Here is a 22178-nt window from a genome sequence, read left to right as displayed (position 1 = left end):
GAGCAAATATTCCCCCTTTGTCTCCCTTTAGGTATTAACCTCTTGTTGTCAATATAAAGGACTGAAGCTATTGTCTCTCCCTTGCAGCTGCCCTGCCCCCCGAGTTGTGGGATAGGCTGTCTGAGGATGTATCAGTACAGCGCAGGCACTATTTGCTGTATTGAAATAGTGTTGCTACTGAGAGAAGCGACAGAGAGAATGAGCAGCTATTGTTTTGTGGGTCCCATTTCAGAGTGAAAATTCTTGGCACAGCAGAGAGACAGTTGGAGTGGGATGCCTTTGTCCTGGAAGGGCTCGATGAGGCAGACTGCATAGCTGCAGTGCAGCATGGCAGGACTGAAATGCAGTGTTGAGATGCTGCCTGCCAATGCCCACTGCATTCCAGAGGTACAGACACCAATCTGAGGCAGGTGGCGTGTCAGGAGCAGGTGGAGGGGCTCAGCTTGCCAGAACAGTGTGCCCATCCTCCCTTCCCGACACACACACAATGTCCCCCCAAGATGCTGGGTAAAGGACCTGGACCCAGCTCTTCGAGTATGCCCTAATGGACCTATCTGGGCTCATCTCTTGTTTTTGTGATTCTCAGCACCTGAGCCCAGCCACTCTACTTGTCAGCACCTCATCTTTGTTCCCCAGCCCAATAGTATGTTCTATTTTCCCTCCCCAAAATATTCCCACCTATCTGCTCTGGTAACTCACAATTATCACACCAACATTCTAGCCTTTAATTACTGAACAGTGAACACCTACCTTAAGCCAGGCAGAGACACATTGCTGGGATGCATGGTAAGCAAAACAGACTCAATCTCAACCTCCATGGAGAATGTTAATGGGCAGATGGCATTTGTGCAAACAATCAAAGGAAGAGCTATATAATTACAAACTATGATATACTATGGAGAAAGGACTATAAGGTGCTAAAGGAGACAAAAACGGAGCTGTTTTTAGGTTGGAGAAATGAGAAGCCCTCTCTGAGGTAGAAACTTTTATTTGTAGGCATGATGGATAAATATGTTTCTCTGGTGTATGCAATTTGGGTTTGATAATGGGGGCAAGGGGTCTCTAAGAGGAATGTACAACAGTTGCAGGAGCTGACCTGTGTTTGAGGGGTAGAAAGGAGGTCATGTGGCTTCCATGGAGCAAGCAAGGGGACAAGAGGTTGGAGATGTGGGCAGAGGCCTGATTATACTGATGCTATCTTAAGTGACTGTATCTTTATTCAATGTATGGAGGAGTTCACAGAGGCATTTTAAGAAGGAGAATGACACAATCTGATTTTTTGACTGCTGGATGAAGAATGGGTTGGGAGGGCCTGAATGAAAGCTAAGATAATTAGGAGGATATTCTGAGACAGAGCCTAGTCACCATTGAGCCCAACCTTTTCCCATAAAGACGGACTTGACTGGTGCCCCAGATTCCGCCAGTGAGTTGGTGGAAGAGCCAGGACTTGAACCCTGGTTTAATAATTTCTAGGCCAATATACTTGCCATTGCACCACACTACACTTAAGTTTCTGTTCACATGGGTAATTGGTAATTGATGTCTCATCCTTCAGTGGGAATTAAAGACATTTTGTGGTCCTATAGTAAGTATTTCATGCAGAGTGATAAAAGGAAATTCAACAGCTAGCTTTTCCATGAATTTATAACCTTACATGCATGACCACTGCAGACATGTTCATCATTGTGTTCAAGGCAGGATAATGTGATCAGAAGGTTTAGGGCTGCAGAACCAAATCTGGTTCAAATACCATATTACTGTTTATTAAGCTCTGCCACCTTCAGCAAGTTCCTTTACTCTCCTGAGTCTGTTTCTTCAATTAAAAGTGGGTGTAGGTGTAAGAGAGTACTTTATATCATGTTGTTTTATTAAAAGCAAATATGCATCTGGCATATAGTAAGTGCACAATACTGTTTATTAGGATGGGGATGATGATGTTGATAGTGTTATGCTACTTAGTCAAAGACAGAGTGTATCCTTGGGGAGACAGGAAACTTCAAAACACACATCTTTTCAGAAAGTGTACTTTTGACGAAGCAGTTCAATAATATATGAAGTGTTTATTATATACAAAGATCTGTCCTAGGCATGATTCACGTCCACAAGGTGTTTATATCGGGAGATAAAACAAGTCTACAGATAACTCTAATACTGTGTAGAAATAATGTTTCCCGGGAAAGATGCTAAGTGAAATGTGGTTTTAATGACAGAGGTGTGCCATTCCACTGGTAGAATTCTGCAAGTCCTGTGGACAAGGCGGCTCCTCAAATGGGGTTTGGAGGATGGGTAGAATTTAGTATTTTGAAAATGACACAGTTACCACTTTGGTTATTTCCTTGGTACCATAAAAGCTATACCTGATCTCGTTAGAAAATTTAGAAAAAAATCAGTAAGCAAACAGAAGAAAATCAAAATCCCCTGTGATTTTACCAGGGTGATAACTCATTATCCTTGGGTTGTATAATTTTAAAAATATTTTACTATGCAAATATATACAACCATAATTATACAAATGGCATTGTACTACTCTATAAGTTTTTCTTATTCAAAACACATTTTTTTTCTCCACAAAATTGTATTAGACCTTTTAATGAGTACATGATATTTAAGTCCTGGAGATACTATGCTGTGTTTAACCAAACCTCTTTATAGTTGGACATATAAGAGGTTTTGAGGTTGTTTTTTGTTTATGTTTTGCCTGTTACAAACAATATTACCATAAACATAGTTGTAGCTAAATAATGCAGTCACACATGACTATTTTCTTAGGCTAATTTCTTAGTAGTGAAATTCCTAGGCCAAAGGGCATGTACTTTTTATTTTTACATTTTATTTTTTCTAAGTCCTGGAAATGAATAGCAGGTGTGTGCTTTTAAAAGTCATTTTGTTTGTACTGGGATGGGCAGGTTTTTTCTTGTTCTAACTTTTATTAATAACCTCAAAAAGTTATGTTAGTAATAATCCCCTACCCCTTGGAGACTTACGTGTTTATTACCTTAGAATTTTGGAAGCATGTTCACTCTTTCACTCCTTAATCTGATTGTCACGACAATTCTGTAAGTAGGCAGGTAGACATGATTCCCCATTTTTCAGATGAGGCAAACAAGTCTGAGAGAGTGAAGTTGGCTACTTAGGGAAACACAGCTAGTGAATGACAGAGCTGGGACTGGCGCCCGTCTGCCAGCATGGAGTGCTGTTGCTCTCTCGCCTGGTACCATGCTGCCTGTCTGCTGCTCACGACCACTTTATCACTTCACGAAATTAGCATGCTGGGGATTATTAGACCTATGATATTCACTAGACCTGTTTTCCAAGTTTTATGCCACTTTCCCCAGCATATTATTTATTTTTAAAAAAACTGCAACCTTGGGACATTTTTCTTGGCACTCTACTACTTTCTCAGGTTATGGTTGAATAGGCTTTGAACAGGCAATGAGGAAGAGGAGACAGTATTTCAAACAGTAGGAATAAAGTTGTGTAGGCAGAAATTAGGACAAAGGCTTCAAACTGGCTACTGTCTGGCTAGCTTTGGCTCACAGAAATATGTTGTTTAGCCTATGTTTAAAAAATTATGAACCAGTTGTCTACATATGATGATAGGATATTTCATGTAGATTTCTGCATTGCTGGGTTCTTTTCATTCAGAAGCTCTGGTAGCCGTAAGCTGCCTTCAAGCTGAGCCATGATTAACTGGAGCTGGGCAACTTCCACCCTCTTTAGAGCGGGCAGAAACATTCCAGTTTGCCCTCCAGCCTCATTGATCCCTGTTTTCTGAGGGTCAATAGTCATTAGAAGTATGCCTGGTATACTGTTTTACTTACACTTAACTGGCACAGGCCCTCATGTTGCTGGCTGGGCCTTTCAGGCATCTGAGTGTACAAGCCCTTGCCTTCATCATGTGCATGGAGCAGTTTTCCATTTTGATTGGAGCCTAGAGCACATGCCGGAAAGAAAACTGGACAGGCATTGGAACTTTATTTTGTAGGCACAAGGAAGCCACTGAGGGACCTGGCACTCTTAACTAACATTTTAGTGCCCTGTCCTGGAGCAGCTGCCTCCTGTTCATTTCATTGTTCTCTCCTTTTGCTGTGATTTCTCTTTGTCATCTCTGTTCCCAGTGGGGAGTGTTTTCAAAAGACGAGGCAGATGTTTACATCTCCCTTTTAATGAAGGCACTGTGGATCTTCCGTCCCTCGAAGGACATCTTGTAAATTGCTCTCTTGTTGTGAGAAGAGAACCCTTGTTTCTTCTGAGGCTCTACCTCCCTGGGTGGAGAGGAGGGCAAATAGACCAGGAAGAGTTTTCTATACTGTTAACTGGTGGATTCTTCAGGACTCAGGAAGAAGAAGAAAGCATTTCATCAGCTGTTACCAAGTGGTTACCAGTTGATCAATTTGTGTGGTGATCAGGTTGTGGGAAGTGTTTGCTTTTTCCTAGGTGAGGCAATCATCCTTTCCACATCTGTGAGATTAGACCCACCTCCTCCCATGTCCACATCACAGGGCCAGTTGGAGGACTGAGTGGGAGAATATACAAGAAAAGTGCCAAGTGTTACATAAACATTAGCATGCTTTCCATCAAGAGGAGAAAATTGTTTTCATGGGAGAAAATGGGTCCTGGCCAAGCATTTTTGCAGGGTGATGAGTATAAACTCAACACTAAGTGGAGCAGATAGTTCAAGGTGCTGAGATAATTCAAGCCAACGATTTCAAGGGGTTTGGAAAACCTCACAGAACAACATGTCCTTGCCAGCTCACTTAACCTACTTCAAATCCAAATATTAAACTTTTTCTGACTATGAGAATGGTCTTGGTTAAACTGTCAACCTATAATAAAGTGCCTAAAAGCATAGTCTCTGGCCAATGGCTGTACCTTTGAGTCACATTCTTTTTCTAGCTATGTGATATTTAGGCCCCAGTTGTCTGATTTACAAAGCAATCATCTGAGCAATGGTACCTGCATCATAAATTTGTTGTGAGAATTAAATAAGGTATGCAGGTAAAGCCCTTAGCAAAATGCAAGGCCTATCCTAGGTGTTGAGTAAAACCAGCTATTCTGAATAGTTCTTAGCTGCTGTGGCTGACTGATGTGGGAGGGTCTGCATGCAGGCCTCTGGGGAGCAGCTCTACAGAAGGAGCATCCCCATGCTGAGAAAGAGCATGAACTGAGGAGGCCATGGCAGTCTAAGAAAGGACACAGCATTGGGAGATGGAATGTGGGGAATTCAAATGTCCCCATCTCCATGGTGTTGTCCTGGAAACCTTGTAAAGGTGACAGATCATTTCAGTTTCACCCTCCTTCTCCCATCTCAGCAGGTGGGACCCACCCTCAGTGTTGAGGAAGAGAGAAAGGTAATCAGGTTCCGCTCTGGATGGGCAGCCCTCTCCAGGGAGCCTGTGATGCGCTCTGCAGCAGCCTGGTGCAGAGCCGATGCGGGAGGCAGGCTGGGCGGGGCATCGTGCAGAGCTGGTTACGGGTTATGGCAGGCGTGAGTGTTTTATGGCTGTGGCGGTGGTGCAGGCTTGCTAGTGGCTGTTTGTGAGAAGCATTATTACTTGCCTTTTTATTACCTGCATCGAAGACGTTCTTTCTACAGAGCTTGCCCCTTTGTCCAAAGTCTCTCTCCTTTCCGTTCTATCAGAAACATGCATTGTGTAGAAGCACAGAAACTACCAAAATCACATCATACACACTATAAATCTGTGCACACATATAAACTGGCAGCCCACCTCCCTCTGTATGCCAAGAATCCCCACACATAGGGTACAGGGCAGCTGGTCCTTGTGGGGCATGGGGAAGGCCCCACACCACTTAGCTTCTCAGTGACCTTTGGTCTCTTCCCTCTTCCTTTCTTTCAAAGATCTGTTAAAGATGCAAATGCAGAAATTAACAGTCAGCATTGCTGTCCAAACTATCAATCCACACATATTTAGTCAGTGTCTACAAAGACAAGGCTCAGCATGCTCGTCACCAAGAGCCACACAGGTTTCCAGTATAACTGGAGGAGTGGAACCCACCCAGAGCCTGGAAAGGGGATGTGCTAGACAGGAGTCTTGGTCTTCCTCCTGCCACTTCCTCAGCTGTGTGATCTTCTCTGTCCCTTCCCCTTTCTGGGTTTTTGTTTGCCTGTTTAAGCAATAAAGATTTCATGCCAGGTGATCTCTGTGTTCCCTTTAGCCCCAACATTCTGTAATTCTGTGGAGTCTGTCATCTTTGTTCCCCCACAGCCCTCCACTCTTTCTTTAGAATGAAGCATTATTGGTAAAAGCCCATATTGCAATGCCTTTCGCCTGCACCTGCTAATGCAGTGTCTCCAGCCCCCGGCAAGGCCCTTTAAGCTATTTCAGGGGGTCCCTAGGGAGAGTCCCATATGTGCTAACAAATAAATCTGGTCAGCTATTACCTGGCATCTGCCATTTCTCCCTTCGGATGCCCTTTCTGATGCTCAGAGCAATGCTCTGCTGTGTTCATTGGTTAGCAGATGTTGCTTCACCAGATCCTCCAGTGCCCAGAGGCAAGCCACCTCCTGCCAGGCCCTGCTACTTCCTCAGACCTCCGTGGCCTCCAAGGGAGGGAGCTCAGTGATGTCACAGTGCCCCCCACACCCCCACCCCCTCCCACCTCTGCCCCTGGTGCCTTTGGACTTCAAAGCCACTCTAGGAAATCAGTTTCCACTTCTGTCAGTTGCTGATTCTTTTGCCACTGTGTGAGGGCTCTAGGGGTAAAGTAAGGCAGAATGCACCCGTTTTTCTTTAGCTCCCTACTGGAATGTGCACAGTTTTGCCTTCCAATGGCTTATAGAATTTTCAGTGGGAATTCTTTCCGTGTTGGTTTACTTTCAAGACATAAACCCACCAGAAGCTGGGATGAGGAAAAACTGGAGTGTAAGAAATGCCCTGGATTCAGAATTACTCTACCTTCCAATAATAAAGGATTTGGTTAAGGGATAATATAGAATTGGAAAGTTTGCTACATAGAATTTTCTTAGGGGGATACAGGAATGTTTACATTGTATTCTGATCCATATTCTTTATGCCTTGTGTCTCCTAAGGGACTTACAATTATGAGAGACTCTGCTAAATAGAAAACAGGCATCATTTTACTCCAGTGCAGACACTAGCAAACTGAGAGTACACAGCATGAGCCTAAGATCTAAAGGGAACTTTTTCTCCCTCCTGTTCTGAACCTGCGTCTTGAGATCTAACTGCCTGCGTGGGTCAGGAGAGGGAAGTGATACACCTCACTTTGAGCACCTAGCCTAGTACCTGGCATGTAGGAGATAGATAATTTGGTACATGTTGGTTGATTGAGTGAGGAACTAAATATGGGGAAGAAGAGAGGGAGAGACAGAGAGAGCTGGGCTCAAAAGACAGGCCACATCTGTCACATTGGCAGATAAGTGAGAACCTCTGGCTCTCTTCTCCCAGACAGTCATTATTCCAAACGTTCCATTATAATTGATCTTGTTTTAGCACACACACACAGCATGTTTCTTCATTCCCTGATGGTAGTAGTGAGAATGTATCCTCTTTGCTTCTCCTGGAAATGTGGGTAAGTAAGCCTAAGATTAAGAGCTGTGCTAATGATTTTAGTAAATGGCGTCACCTACCCACAAATCCTGTAAGCTTTTCTTGTATAACTGATGCTTCTGTGCCTTTTAAACTTAGGGATAAAATGGGTAGAAGCCACAGGAAGGCAAAACTGCATTCAAAGAATGAAGTAAATTTTTTTTTTTTTTTTTTTTTTTTTTAGATGGAGTCTCACTCTGTCACCCAGGCTGGAGTGCAGTGACTCGATCTCGGCTCACTGCAAGCTCTGTCTCCCATGTTCACGCCATTCTCCTGCCTCAGCCTCCCAAGTAGCTGGGACTACAGGTGCCCGCCACCTCACCCAGCTAGTTTTTTTTTTTGTATTNTCTCTTCTCCCAGACAGTCATTATTCCAAACGTTCCATTATAATTGATCTTGTTTTAGCACACACACACAGCATGTTTCTTCATTCCCTGATGGTAGTAGTGAGAATGTATCCTCTTTGCTTCTCCTGGAAATGTGGGTAAGTAAGCCTAAGATTAAGAGCTGTGCTAATGATTTTAGTAAATGGGGGAACCCCACCAAACAAACAACACACAGTTTTTTTTTTTTTTTTATTTTTTTTTGTTTTTTTTTTTTTTTAGATGGAGTCTCACTCTGTCACCCAGGCTGGAGTGCAGTGACTCGATCTCGGCTCACTGCAAGCTCTGTCTCCCATGTTCACGCCATTCTCCTGCCTCAGCCTCCCAAGTAGCTGGGACTACAGGTGCCCGCCACCTCACCCAGCTAGTTTTTTTTTTTGTATTTTTAATACAGATGGGGTTTCACAGTGTTAGCCAGGATGGTCTTGATCTCATGACCTTGTGATCTGCCCGCCTCGGCCTCCCAAAGTGCTGGGATTGCAGGAGTGAGCCATCGCGTCCGGCCCAAACATGAAGTAAATTTTAAGATAAGGTAGGTGATCTTTGGGGGTAGTGTTACTCCTTACTGAAAGTATTTAATCAGAGGCTGTATGACTACTTGGTTAGAAGGTTATATGAGAGATTCAAACACCAGAAGGGCAATAAATTGGCCCTAAAATCCTCTCTAAGTGTAGGAGTCTATATTTGTTTGGAAATTTTTTAACACTAGTTTTACTATAAGTATATAAGGAGACATCACCCAACCCACGTATTAGACTTCCTTTGTAAGCTTGATACAGAGATGGGTAGGATGAATAAACTGTTCATAGCTAGCAGGCCATCTAATATCATCACTCATACTGTCAAAAATGGGGCTAAAGGATTTTAAACCATTGGGTCCAGCTTACAATCCCAGTTCAAGTGTACTTTTTCATGTCAACTGTCCAGTGGAGATCCTCTTTCTCTCTTAATGACCTCTTCACTGATGACCTTATCAGTAAGATTGACTTTCTTCACACTACACTGTAAGGATCACAATAAGAGAGATTATGTCTGTTATATATATGGATGCATCCTGAGCACCTAGCATAGTGTCTGTCATGTAGTGGATAGATAATGAGTTCGTACTGGTTGATTTAATACCAAACCTCTTCATTTAAGTCACAGTGTACTGAATACCATAAATTCAAGGACAGAAGTCTATGGTCCAGAGATAGAAAAAATACTTCTGACTGCATCTTAGTCCTTGATCTAGAGTGTCAACATCATCTTAAGACTGCTTAAGGACCCAGTTAAAGAGAGGTGTAGGCTTGTTCCTGAATAACGGCTGAATCTGCTTAAGTCAAGTGTCCTATTTTATATATCAGTGCATTTGGGTTGGTGTGGCTGGCTGGTGAAGATCTAATATTTTCAAATGATGTGCACTGCAGAATATTAATTGGAGAGAAACAAGTTATTGTGAACTTTTTATCTAAGGAGGCTAGAGGACTGTGTGGATGAGGCTAAGTAAGAGCGTTCAGTCTTCATTATGAATCTCTTAGGAACAACTTCTTTCATAGCTAAGCATGATTGCCATAAACTGGGATCGTTCTTTTGCAAATGTGTGTCTTTGATTTCAAAGAGATGGGCTCAGAGAGTAGCAGTGATTGCATGTACTCCATCTATGCAAGTGGATATAATCTGGAATATAATGTGGTGAGTATTTCTAGGGGTTTGTGATCTTAATTGGATCCTCCATGCAGCTTGGCTATCTTTCCACAGGTTCCAAGTTGCATCCCTTCTCTATTTTTCCTTCATGGCTCTTACCCAATTTTACCCCTTTCTGAAAATGCCCAGTTTTGTCATTTTTTTTTTTTTCTAACACGGATGAACTTTACTACTTCACTGAAAAGATGGATCATCATTATCATTCTTGCCACACCAACTGCCTCTTATGATATCTACAAGCATATCTCCTTCTATCTCTTTCCCTCCTTTCTTCCTGTGTCAGAGAGAGAGAGGTGGGGAGAGAGAGAGGGAGAGAGATTCATCCTGCTGGCTAAGGGTCATCTCTTTGCCCATCTTTGTATCCAATTCACTCCCTTGTGAATCTTGTTTTGTCAGTCATTTGCTTTGTGGTCTTTTCCTCAATTGCCATCTCCATCATACTTGTTCTTTCTTCTCAGTGTATAAATATAACCAGTACCAGATTCCCCACAAGCTATAGTCTGATTTCTTTCCTCCTCTTACTAGTCAGTTTTCTTCAAAGGCATATACTAGTTTTTAGCATTTTTACTACAGTCTGTTTATCAGAACCCATTTAGTCACCCAACAATACGATGTCCTCTCCTCCCCTACACATTGCCATTGCTCCTTCTACCTGGTAATAAACTGTGTTTTCAAGTCCTGTGGGTATTTCCTGTGCTATTCTTTCTCAAACTCTTTGTGACATTTGGCATCGGCCATCTCTTTTGATTGCTGTGGCATGACTGTTGCTGGCTTTCCTCCCCTCTGCCTGACAGTCTTTCTCAACCAGGGATCCTCACCTGGGACACATAACACAGAAAATAGTTTGAGTGATGTTATTTTCTCAATTCTCCTATGGAAGGTTCATAACTAGTAACCTTCTGGGAGAGAAGTTAAACCATTACATACAGGGATGCCTCAGGGCATTTGAGTTTCTCTCCCTCAGTGCTTGAGAAAAGCGTGGCACCATCTCTGCTTTCTTCCAGGATTTCTTTCTTTTTCTTCCCTTCTTCACTCTAATTTCTCATTCTTCTAATCCTAAACGTTATCTCTGGATGGATACTTCTAAGCCTGTGGCAGGAACTACCAATTATAATCTTGTGATTCTGAAAACACTCTTAAGCCAGACCTCTGTGCTAAATGCCATACCCTTGTATCTGTTTGCCTCCCTGACAGCTCTCCTGGTATAGCTCACAATTAACTCAAATGCAATATGTCCAAAATAAACTCACCATCTTTCCCATAGACTTTCTTGTTCTCCTAAATGGTATCGTCATTCACCCGGACACCCACGCCAGATCTGGGAGGTGTTTAAGATTCTGTTTTCTCATATATCCTTTCCTAATATAATTATTTACTAAATTGCTTCCATATTTACTTTCTTGGTGTCTTATTAATCTCTTATCATGAATTTGATTCAGGCCCTCAATCTCTAGATTTCAACCAGGTAGAAGCTTCCCAAGGGTCTCCTTATTTCAAAGTATACTACTTCCCTCCCACCACCAATAACCACAGAACAATTAATCTAATATTCAAATGGGATTATGCCTCTCCCCACTTCAATGTTTTCAAGTTCCCACTCCATGTCTACAATAGCTTTTATCTACTACAATGCATTTTGAATTGTTATTTGGTGGATAGGGTCCTCCATGATTGGTCTTTGGTCACCTCTGGCCTCATAGCTTTCTTACACACCATGTATTCTAACCATTTTCATATGTTTACCCATTGTTTACTCTTGCCCTGGGATGCCTGTGCCCGCTTTGCTACCTTAAGGGCCTGCTCCCCATATCCGGTTGAAATTCTTTTTCTCTAAATTTGCTCCTTACTCAGTTACACACTAATCAAGGCACACACCACACAGTAGTTACTGATTTACCTACTGGTCTCTTCAATTAGACTGTGAACTTATTAGGGGCAAAGGCAATGCTTACTTGATTTCTTCCTCTATAACTAGCATTCAGATACAAAGAAGGCACTAAATAGATGCTTATTTAATGAGCAATAAGTTTGAAATAAAATTTTCAAAGGCAGAAGAACAGATTCATTGTTTTAACTAATGGCAAAGAGAGGAGTCCTATATTTAGAATCAGATATTTGAGATCCCATCCCAACCTACTGATAACTAGTGATCTGTCACTGGGTAGATCACATAACTTATTTTAGCCTCTGTCTTAGTCTGTTTGTGCTGCTATAACAGAATACCTGAGACTGGGTAATGTATAAAGAACAGAAACTTATTTTCACACAGTTGTAAAGGCTGTGAAGTCTAAGATTAAGGGGCTGGCAGGTTCTGTTGTCTGATGAGGGTCTGGTTTCTGCTGCCAAGATGGCACCTTGACTGGTGCATCTTCTAGTGGGGAGGAACACTATGTCCTCACGTGGCAAAAGGTGGAGGGGCAAAAAGGGCCAAACTCTTGTCAAGCTCTTTCATTTTATTTTAAATCATTTTCAAGCCCCAAATCAAATGCATTTTAAAATGAAATGAAGCATATACAAAATACTAATTTTAATGTTAACAATAAAATAATATAATTAATCCTCCACCTTAAGCCATCTCTTTGTCAAGACCACACGTCTCTACTCCATCAAGCTCTTTTATAATGACATTAGTCTATTAATGAGGGCTCTGCCTTTCAATACTGTTGCATTGGGGATTAAGTTTTCAGCACGTGAATTTTGGAGGACACATTCAGACAATAGCATTCCATCCTCAGCCCCCAAAATTCATGCCCTTCTTACATGCAAAATACATTTTTTTTTCATCCCAATAGCTCCTCAAAGTCTTAACTTGTTCTAGCATCAACTTTAAAATCTAAAGTCCAGAGTCTTATCTGAATCAGATATGGATGAGACTAAAGGCACATTTCATATTGAGGCAAATTTCCCTCCAGCTGTGAGCCTGTGAAATCAAACAAGTTATGTCCTTGCAAAGTACAATGGTGGGACATAGGAAAGAAGAAGCGGGTAACAGGTTTCAAGTAAGTCCAAACCCAGCAGGGCAGACAATATTAAATCTTAAGGCTGAATTTTTAAATTTTTATTTATTTTATTTTATTTTATTTTTTGAGACGGAGTCTCACTCTGTTGCCAGGTTGGAGTGCAGTGGTATGATCTCGGCTCATTGCAACCTCTGCCTTCTGGGTTCCAGCGATTCTCCTGCCTCAGCCTCCCGAGTAGTTGGGACTATAGGTGCGCACCACCACACCCAGCTAATTTTTATATTTTTAGTAGAGACAGGGTTTCACCATGTTGGTCAGGATGGTCTCGATCTCTTGACCTCGTGATCCGCCTGCCTCGGCCTCCCAAAGTGCTGGGATTACAGGCATGAGCCACCACGCCCAGCCAGCTGGAATCTTAAGAATTATCTTCTTTGACTCCACATTCTACATCCTGGACACACTGGAGTGGGGGTTAGGCCTCCTAAACCTTTGGCAGCTCTGCCCGGTGGGATTTCCTGAGTACAGCCCAAACTTCAGCACGTACACATTGAAATTGCATCCCTGCAGTTTTCCCAGCTGGTGCTACACAGTGGTGGCTCTATAGGGCTCTCAAGGGTGACCCTGCCCCAATGGCTCCACTAAACATTGACCTAGTGGTGGCTCTCTGTGGTGGTTCCAGTTCCATAGTTCTGCTGGGCATGGCTCTAGTGAGGGCTCTCTGCAGTGGCTTCGTCCCTGTAGCAGATCTCTGCCGGGAACCTAAGCTATCTGAGGCATCCTTTGAAATCTAGGTGGAGGGAGCCATGCCTCCACAGCCCTTACACTCTGCTTGCCTGTAGAATTAGTACTATGTGATACCACCGAGGCTCAATACTTCTGCTTTCCAGAGCAGCATTCTGAGCTGCACCTGGGCCCACTTGAGCCACAGCTGGGGTGGCTGAGGTGGGCTGCTCTGGAATGTGAGAAGCACAGACCTCAGTCAGTCCTGGGAAGTGAGTTCCAAAATGCCACAGGTACCCTGGGCCCCTTCGCTCAAAATTATTCTGCCCCCAAGTCCCTTGTATTCTGGGCCTGTGATGCAGAGAACAGCCTTCAAGATCTCTGAAACGCCTTTAGGGTTATTTTCCCATTGTCTTGATGAATAACACCTGGCTTCCATGCTAATCTCATTATTAAACTGCCACTTGGTCACAGCCTTGGTTTTTTTCCCTCTAATATGCTTTATTATTCTTTACATGGTCAGATGGAAAAAATTTCAAATGTCTACATTCTGCGTCCCTTTTGATGATAAATTCAATTTTTAAATCATGTCTCTCTTCTCACATTTTACTATAAGCATTTAAGAGAAGCTACATGGAACCCCGAATGCTTTGCTGCTTAAAGATTTCTTCTGCCAAATATTCTAGTTAACTTTCTTGAGTTCTGCCTTCCACAAAGCCCTGGGACAGGGACATAATTCAGCCAAGTTCTTCGCCACTTTGTAACAAGGATGGGCTTTCCTCCAATTTTCAATACCTTGTTCCTCATTTTCCCTTTGAGACTTCATCAGAATAGTCTTTACTGTCATGACCGCCTAAATAAGATCTAACAATGTGCAGACTTTTCCTAGGCTTCTCTTATTCTGAGTCCTTGCTAGACTCACCCTTAATGCTCCATTCATGGCAATACAAGATCTTTCCAGCATCCACTTCAAAACCATTCCAGCCTCTGCCCATTAACAAGTTCCAAATCCACTTCCACATTTTTAGGTCTTTATTATAACAACACGCCCACTGCTCTGGTACCAACTTCTGTCATTTCATTTGTGTTACTACAACAGAACACCTGAGACTGGGTAATTTATTAAGAACAGACATTTATTTTCTGATGGTTTTAGAGACTAGAAGTTCCAAGATCAAGGTGTTGGCAGGTTCAAGAATCTGAAGAGGGTTCAGTCTCTGCTTCCAAGATGGTGCTTTGAATGCTGAGTTCACACGTGACAGAAGGAAAAAGGACAAAAAGGAGCCAGTGTCCCTCCACCATGACCTTTTATAATGGTATTAACCTCTCATGACCCAAGCACCTCCCAAAAGGCCCCACCTCACACACAGTGAAAGCATTGGATTAACTTTGCCATGCATATTTTGGGGGACACATTCAGACCACAGCAGTCTCACTTTCCTCATCTCTAAAGTGGGGAGAGTATAAAGTACCTTCTGGGTCCCAGAGGGCAGATTATGAAAGATCACATGAAATCTCATGAGAATCAAGAATATGAAAGGGCTGCAGAGATGGAAGAGATTTTTACTATTTTGTATAGAATAAAAGAGCTGAGAGGAAAGATAAAACCTCTGTGTTCAAGTTTTCTATATCTTGATGTACTGTTCAAAACCACATCTGTGGCTTTTGTGCTCTGGAATTAAAGAATAATCAAGCTAGGTATCTTGCCAGGTCATAGCATATGAGATTATGCTGTTATTCTCCAGCAACCATGACAGAGCAAGAGCTGACATCCATTTATATGTTGTAAATTGGTTCACTCATTCCGGTAATTTTTCTTGGGAAACTATATGGAGTCAGACACTGAACTCAGTACCATGAAGAATATGAAGAAGAAATGGACAGGAATCATGTCTTCAAGAAGGTTTCAGTTTAGGAAGAAGCTAATACATGCCACTTTTTACTTTGCTTTGTAGATATTTATAATAAGTCACAGAAAGGCTAACAGAGGGATCCTGGGAGGACTTCAGGGAGGAGATGATATTGGCCTTAAGAGGTGGACAGGAGGTGGATGTGTAGGGTGGGCAATGGGGAAAGAGACTCTGCAAATGGCATCAACCCTACTTGTAGAAATTCGAGAGTAGGTCAGATTTGCCCAAGTAAAGGTAGAGAGGCATATGAAGAATAAATAGGAATGGTAAGTAGAATCATTGAGTGCAACAAAATAGTGCAATAGAGGATGTAGTCTCATAGTTCTCAGCTGTCAGGATTTTCTTCATTAAGGAAGAAACCTCTATTTGGTAACACCTGAGAGGGGATCTCAATATTTGCTCTCCAACTTCTGCTGGCGTCATTCTGAATGCTTCCTACTTGACCTGACATTCAATTTCATAACCCCCATTGTAATATTGTGAAGTAAATTTCATAAAACTTACCTTACCTCTCAGGGGTGTCATGGAGTATAAATGACTACATCCTAAGCAAAACATTAATTGGGTTTTTCAGGTAAAGGTGCTCAGTAAGTAAAAATGCTAATGCTGTTATGAGTTTTCCTTCCTTCTCTGTCATCCTGGGAAGCAGAAATGATGTTTACACAGCCATGCAAAACCATCTTCTTCAGCACTCTAACCTTATGGGAGGAAAAATATATGTGTAGTAGTAATAATCAAGCTGGGTTTGAAGCATTGAGAGGGAGGGCTTGTCCACTGGATGGTTCCCTGGGGGAGGCAACTTGTAAACCCTATTTTAATCTTCATCAACAGGAGACATGATCCTGTAAAGGAACATTCTTAAGAAGTAGAAAAGGGTTTGTTCTTGCAGATTGACATCATGGATCAGATTATAGTGCTAATTTTGTTTGTTGCTTGGTGGTACACAGTTAAACAAAGGAGACATGGTCTTGTCTATTTGGCCCCTATGTGGCCCTGCTAAAGTCTATTTAACCTAATTACTTTCAGGTGGAAGCTTTCCAGTCACATGTGGAGTTAGGAAATATTCATTCCCAACAGGGAAGACTTCCAGGAGACGGTCTTCCATGAACTCTTTCATTTCTGCCTATGTTTTGAGCAAGAGACATGAACAACCTTGTGTAGGACTATATGTTAAGGATATTTATACAGCAAAAAGCTTTGGAAGAGAAAGATATTGTCCCCCTCTGGAGGATAGAGCAGATTTCTTTCCTGACCAGGATAACAAAGATAATATGTTACTCTGGGGCAAAGGTGTATCAGATTTGCTAGTGTCTCCATGAAACATTAGATCACAAAACATTGTGCTTGCTGAGTCTACCTGGCCCCATCTCTGTATTGCCCCATAAAATTCCGGGGCAAGGGAAATAGAGGCAAACATGTACTTTATGCTGCCTCCTGTGCTGTGAGAATAAAGTCCTTTGTCTCTGACCCAGGAATGTCATGCCTTCTGCTAACATGTATGGAACTATGGCAGACTAAATTATTAGTTTACCAGATCTCAGACCCTTCCTAGTTCTTGACATTGAACTTGCTACCTATTTTTTATCAAATAATTTAATGCTTTTGTATCTATTTTCTTTCCTTTTTCTCCCAATCATAGGAGCTATGCACTGCCTTAAATCAGTGCCTCGTTACAGCACCCTGGGAGAGGTAATGCAGCAGCTTCCTGACTGCTTTATTGCCTCCAGTCTCTCCTCACTCTTCATTCATGTCCTACACAGTTGCCAAACTCAAGTCCCTGAAGCATAGTCTTGATCTCATGACTCCTTCACTCCACAATATCTAATGGTTCCCTATTGCCAGAATGAATCATAACCTCTAGATGAAATAAATACCTCCGATGGTCAGGCCTTACTGTGTATCTTCAGTTCTCTGCTTTTACTATTCTTCCTTTTGCACTCCACTCTCTAACCAAGCCAAACCATCCACATTCCCCAAACACAGTCTGCCATTTCCTGTTCTGTATCTGTTCTCATGTTGTTTCTTTTGCCAGGAATACTCATGTTACTCTTTATGTCTGCCCCCAAAATTCTATCATTTTTTTTCACTCATGCTTAAATACGAATTTCTTCAACATGCTCTCTCATTTTCTACCCCAACCAAAGCTACCATTTCTTATGGCACTTTTCTCATTCAGTTTTGTGCTGCAGTCACTGATATTCATCTTACCGTCAGTTGAGGGCAAAGATCGCCTTGTGCTCTTCTTTGTGACACGTCATCTCGCTCATTAGCACTTTTTAAATGGGCACTCAGGTAAGTGTCCTGAATCACATCTTGATTTGATAGATGACTCCACTGGAGTTCAGACAGGCAAAGATGTTTGTTGAGGCTACACAGCAAATTGGTGAGAAAACATGTGGACCAGCATGTTAGTCTTCTGGTTTGAAGCAAAGGAGGGAATGTTTCACTCCCTGGGAAGCCTGATGTTGGCATTGTGTGCCTTAAGGAGTTGGCAGCTGTATGTTAGAGGGGAAGATATTAGTGAGAAAAATCAGGCTCTAAAATCTAACCAAGCAGTTTGCTTTCTAGGTGAAGCTACTGGGCTTTCATTCAAATATTATTTATTCTGATTCTAGTTTACAAATTCACCCGTAAATGGAGTGACATTAAGTATCACCCCATTTAGAGAAGTGTGGGGGGTGTGGCTTCCCACAGGTCCCCAAGACCCTGCTCCAGAGGTGGCTGCTGCAGCCCTGCCCCTGGCTGGTAGCCAGACTCTTGGGAAAGTCCAGTCTTTACTGCCTATTGGAGATCAGGATGGAGCAGCTAAAATTCCTGCCCTACAGCAAATCTGCTGACTCCCTGGGCTGTTTTGGAGGAGGGAAAGGAAGACGATTTTATCAGTTGTTCTACAGGAAAGAGAAGTATGACTCTCAGGCTGCCTTTCCTGGAAGATGAAGACTGCCTAGCTCGTGGAGGGTCCTTCACTGCTGGGTGTCCCTGACGGAGAAGTGAACACATAATTCTCAAGTTCACATTCCTGACCATTAGCATCTTTCATAGATGATTAAACAGTGAGCTGGTTCTCTGATGGTAACATTTATTGAACTGTTCATCACATGCTGATCACAGATTCTTAGAGCAGCAAGAAGCTCTGGGCTTGCCTGACCTAATCCGATAGGGAAACTGAGGCCCAGAGGGGCCTCTTAACTCTTATATTTTCTCTTCTCTCACTCCAAGGCCATGGTCTTTACGGTGACCTTGAGTAGAGAGAATAGTGTTGATTAGGGCAATCAAGAATAGAAAAACATTACAGAAATACTCCTGGAGTCCAAGGAAAATGTGTCACAGAGGAACACATCCCTTGCTAAGAAAAATGGATTGCATTCCTGGAAGATGAAGAAACAGACTTTAAAACAAAAGTAACTCACAGAACCTCTAATCTGGATAAGATACTATTTTTTAAGGAACAAATTAAGAAACACTTCTTGTTTTTCACACACGAAAAAGCTGGAAAGGGGTGACAAGGCAACCTTACACAAATGTAAGCACTACTGTGTGTGTAGTATTAGGTTTATTAGGGTGAGTTGGGGGGAGCTTTTGTCCGTGCCTTGAATCACAATGGATGCAGTGGAATCTCTGTCATTAAAATTTGAAGGTAGATAAACAGTAAATATTTCCAGGGATAATTACTTAGTGCTGGGCAAACCTCAAAGTGTTGGAAGTTCCAACTCCTGTTGGATCAGGGCCATAGAGCTGGGGGTATTTATCTAAAGCTTATCTGAATCATCTCAGCAGCAGAGGTAGGTATAATTTGGCAGGCACTCTTCACTCGGTTATGTTTGGGAGGTTTAATAATAACAGTTAAAAAAAACTTTCCCTAAGGAGACATTTATTATTCCTACAATATCACCAGTAGCGGAATCACTCCTGTCTATTTCCTTTGCCCCTTCCACTCCATCAGACCTCATTTACAAATTCCAACAAACTCAGCAAAGCCTCCTTTGCAAAAATGAAGCTCTTCCCTGGATATATTTCCTGGAAGAGTCTTTCTTCAGTGGAATTTTTCAACAACTGAACTAGGAACATGGATATTTGTTGTTGAATGTTTCAATTCTGAGTTGTATTTATTAAGTGCTCTTAGGTCCTTATCCAACAAGACAGGGCACGTTCAGGGTGGTATAGCCATAGATCTCTTACGTCCTTATCATAGAGAAAAATACAGAAGAAAAACATGTCTGTCTACCAAGAGTTCTTGGGCTCAGACCCCAGTTATGTCATCAGCTTCTAGGGGTTTAACTAAATACATCACTTTAAAGCCTGAGCCTTCTCATCTATAGAATAAGGGAATGGATCAGATGATTTTAAGATATGTTCCAGTTCTAAAATACATGAAGCCACCATCAGAGCTAGAATGGATGTTAGATATTTTGCAGTTTACTTTTCAGATAGGGAAGCTGATTAATTGGGATAGTCACTTTGTTTGTTTGAGTATCATGCTTATCAAAGCCAGATGAAATCTGCACATGAGATGGTTACAGTAGCACTAAGGACAATAAATAGCACATTTCCTAAATGTGTGGTACAGAAGCAAAGCAGCACATTAGGATTAAGCATTTCGGGAAGGCTGCATGAAGGGGAGATGGGATTTGCTAGAAGAAAGGGAAGGATGGTGGGGCTGACAGCAGAGGCAAAGGCACAGAGATGGGGAGGTGGCAGCCGCGTGTGAGCCAGAGTGAACACTAAGGCAGGGTGATCCAAAGTAAAGCACGTATCTGCCTGCTGGCACTTCCACCCGGATTCTGGGTAGCATATAGACTTGGTATTAAATGATGTAGAATTGTGTTGTGAGAAAAGTTATTTTCTTTTCAATTCTCTTTTAATTCATCTGATTATGTCAGGGAGAAAGACTCGTGTGTGAGCTAATATAGTTTTAAAAGCCTCTCAATCTTTTTTAAAGCAAAAAATGCAAGTTTTAGGTTCAGAGACATCATCAAGTAACAGTGTCTTTTAAATTTAATAACTTTGGCTTGTTCTTGTATTTATTTTGAGGTTTCCTTCTATTTATGGCAAGTGATAGAATTTTTCCATTTGTGTAGTAATGTGAGGTTTCCTCTAAGTAATTTTAAATGGAAATGTATCTTTTTAAATTAAAGTACTAAGTAGATAGCAATGCAGGTGGTAAGAGGGCATGGAAAAGTCCAGAAGTAATGTAGGAGTGATGATGTTTGGAAAATCCTGAGGTGATTGTTAAGAGCCTGGGCTCTGGAGCAAGACAGGAATGACTTCCAATATTGCCTCTGATACTTACCAGCTTTATGACTTCGAGACTGATTTTGGGGGTTACATGGAGATGTAAGAGCAAAGAAAGATGATGATGACTTTAGGAAAGGATTTGCAGGATTGTCAGGAAGTGAACACAGCTTGTCTCATGCCTTTCCTTACCACAAGCTCTGACCCTTTGGAAAGAGGTGCTCCCGCGTGAAGCACCTCCACCTTCAGGGCTGGGCTGTTTTTATTCACCCCTCTTTTGGTGCTGTTAGTACCTACTGACCCCCTTTCATTCTGTGGATAGAAAGATACTGTGGCATGGTGGAAGGAACACTGGGCTTGAACTTGGGAGACCAAGCTTTGAACCACTGACTCTTTTTAGAAAGTGATCTTGAATATCAGTGTTAATGATATGGGGATAATTATATCAAATACCCAGGATTATTGTGGGAATGACCGCCAGGACATTCCTAGCACACAGCAGGTCTTCAATAAGTGGCTGTCACTGTCCTCAAGTATATATTACATACAGCTTATCAGCACATCTTTTTGGAGTGTTTATCTGTTTTGTTAACACTGTGCCATCATAAGAGATAGATACTGCTCTTTAGGCAATGAGGATTTCTGAGGAGTAAACTGCAGACTGTTAAAAATGCTCAGCATGACTGGGTAAAAGGGCATTTCAACAAATAGTTCTGCAACCTAATCTGGCAGATTCTTGACATCAGCATGATCTTGGCTCTCAAATTCCCCCCTTCTGACTCTTGACCTATACAAAAGAAAACCTGCAGAGACATCTAAATCTAGCTTTGTATTATGTATTATATGTGGCAATCTTACTTTCTAGGTGTCTTGTATATTCTCAGGCCTCTTTCAGTTACAAATGATAGAAATGGAATGCAACAGGATTAGTCAGGACAGAGAACTTTTCAACCCATGAAAGTTAAAAGGGGAAAGTGACTGATTCATGTAACTGGAAAATAGGGAGGATGTTGACTACAGGCATGGCTGGATCTAGGTGCTCAATGATATTATCAGGACTGGTGAGTAACGCAAATATCATTTTACCTTTAATCATCCAAACAGAAGTTAAAATGCTGTGGTATATATTTGAGCTATTTAAGGTGTTGTCAACTCTTCTGTGATGACCTCCTCATAGTAGCCATCATCATTCCTAAAGGATGACATTGATTAGACATTCACTATATCTAGAACTAGTGCAATGGACATGCTTAGAACTTTTAGAGAGTTCACTCTCTGAAGGAGAAGCTGAAAATCTAAAACTTCACTTCTGTTTCTACTTCAGAATGCCAAGGTAAAGTGCCACATTTATAAAAAGTGTAATACACTATGATATTAGGGTGGAAAATTCCAGACGACAACCAGGCTTCTCCCTTGATTATATAGGGGATAAAATTGAGGTTCAGAAAAGTTAAGTTTCTTTCCCAAAGATATACAGAAATTCAATGACCTATCTAGTGTTACAACCCAGATTTCCTGAGTCCTAGTTGAATACACTTTTAATTTTTTGAGACAGGGTCTCACTGTGTTGCCCAAGCTGGGGTGCAGTGGTGTGATCTTAGCTCACTGTAACCTTCGCCTCCCAGGTTCAAACAATTCTTGTGCCTCAGCCTCTTGAGTAGCTGGGACTACAGACCCTCGCCACCATGCCTGGCTAATTTTTGTATTTTTTGGTAGAGA

At 42.0% G+C, this 22178-nt stretch overlaps 1 long non-coding RNA gene across 2 annotated transcripts; it reads right to left on the bottom strand.

Moving 5' to 3' along the window:
- Nucleotides 1-3805: 3805 nt before the first annotated feature.
- LOC108532091 (uncharacterized) lies at nt 3806-6556 on the bottom strand. Of its 2 annotated transcripts, none has more exons than XR_001886352.1 (3): nt 6404-6556; nt 5327-5862; nt 3806-4516 (listed from the first exon to the last, which is right to left on the bottom strand). It is a non-coding gene; the product is annotated as an uncharacterized LOC108532091 (long non-coding RNA). The 2 variants fall into 2 exon arrangements; XR_001886353.1 differs by having other exon boundaries at nt 5571-5862.
- Nucleotides 6557-22178: the final 15622 nt, after the last annotated feature.

The sequence above is a fragment of the Rhinopithecus bieti genome, unplaced genomic scaffold (assembly GCF_001698545.2).
Source record: "Rhinopithecus bieti isolate Rb0 unplaced genomic scaffold, ASM169854v2 scaffold_7673, whole genome shotgun sequence".
Lineage (NCBI taxonomy): Eukaryota > Metazoa > Chordata > Mammalia > Primates > Cercopithecidae > Rhinopithecus > Rhinopithecus bieti.
Note: the sequence above shows the minus strand (reverse complement) of the source record. Positions and strands in the feature narration are given on the sequence as shown.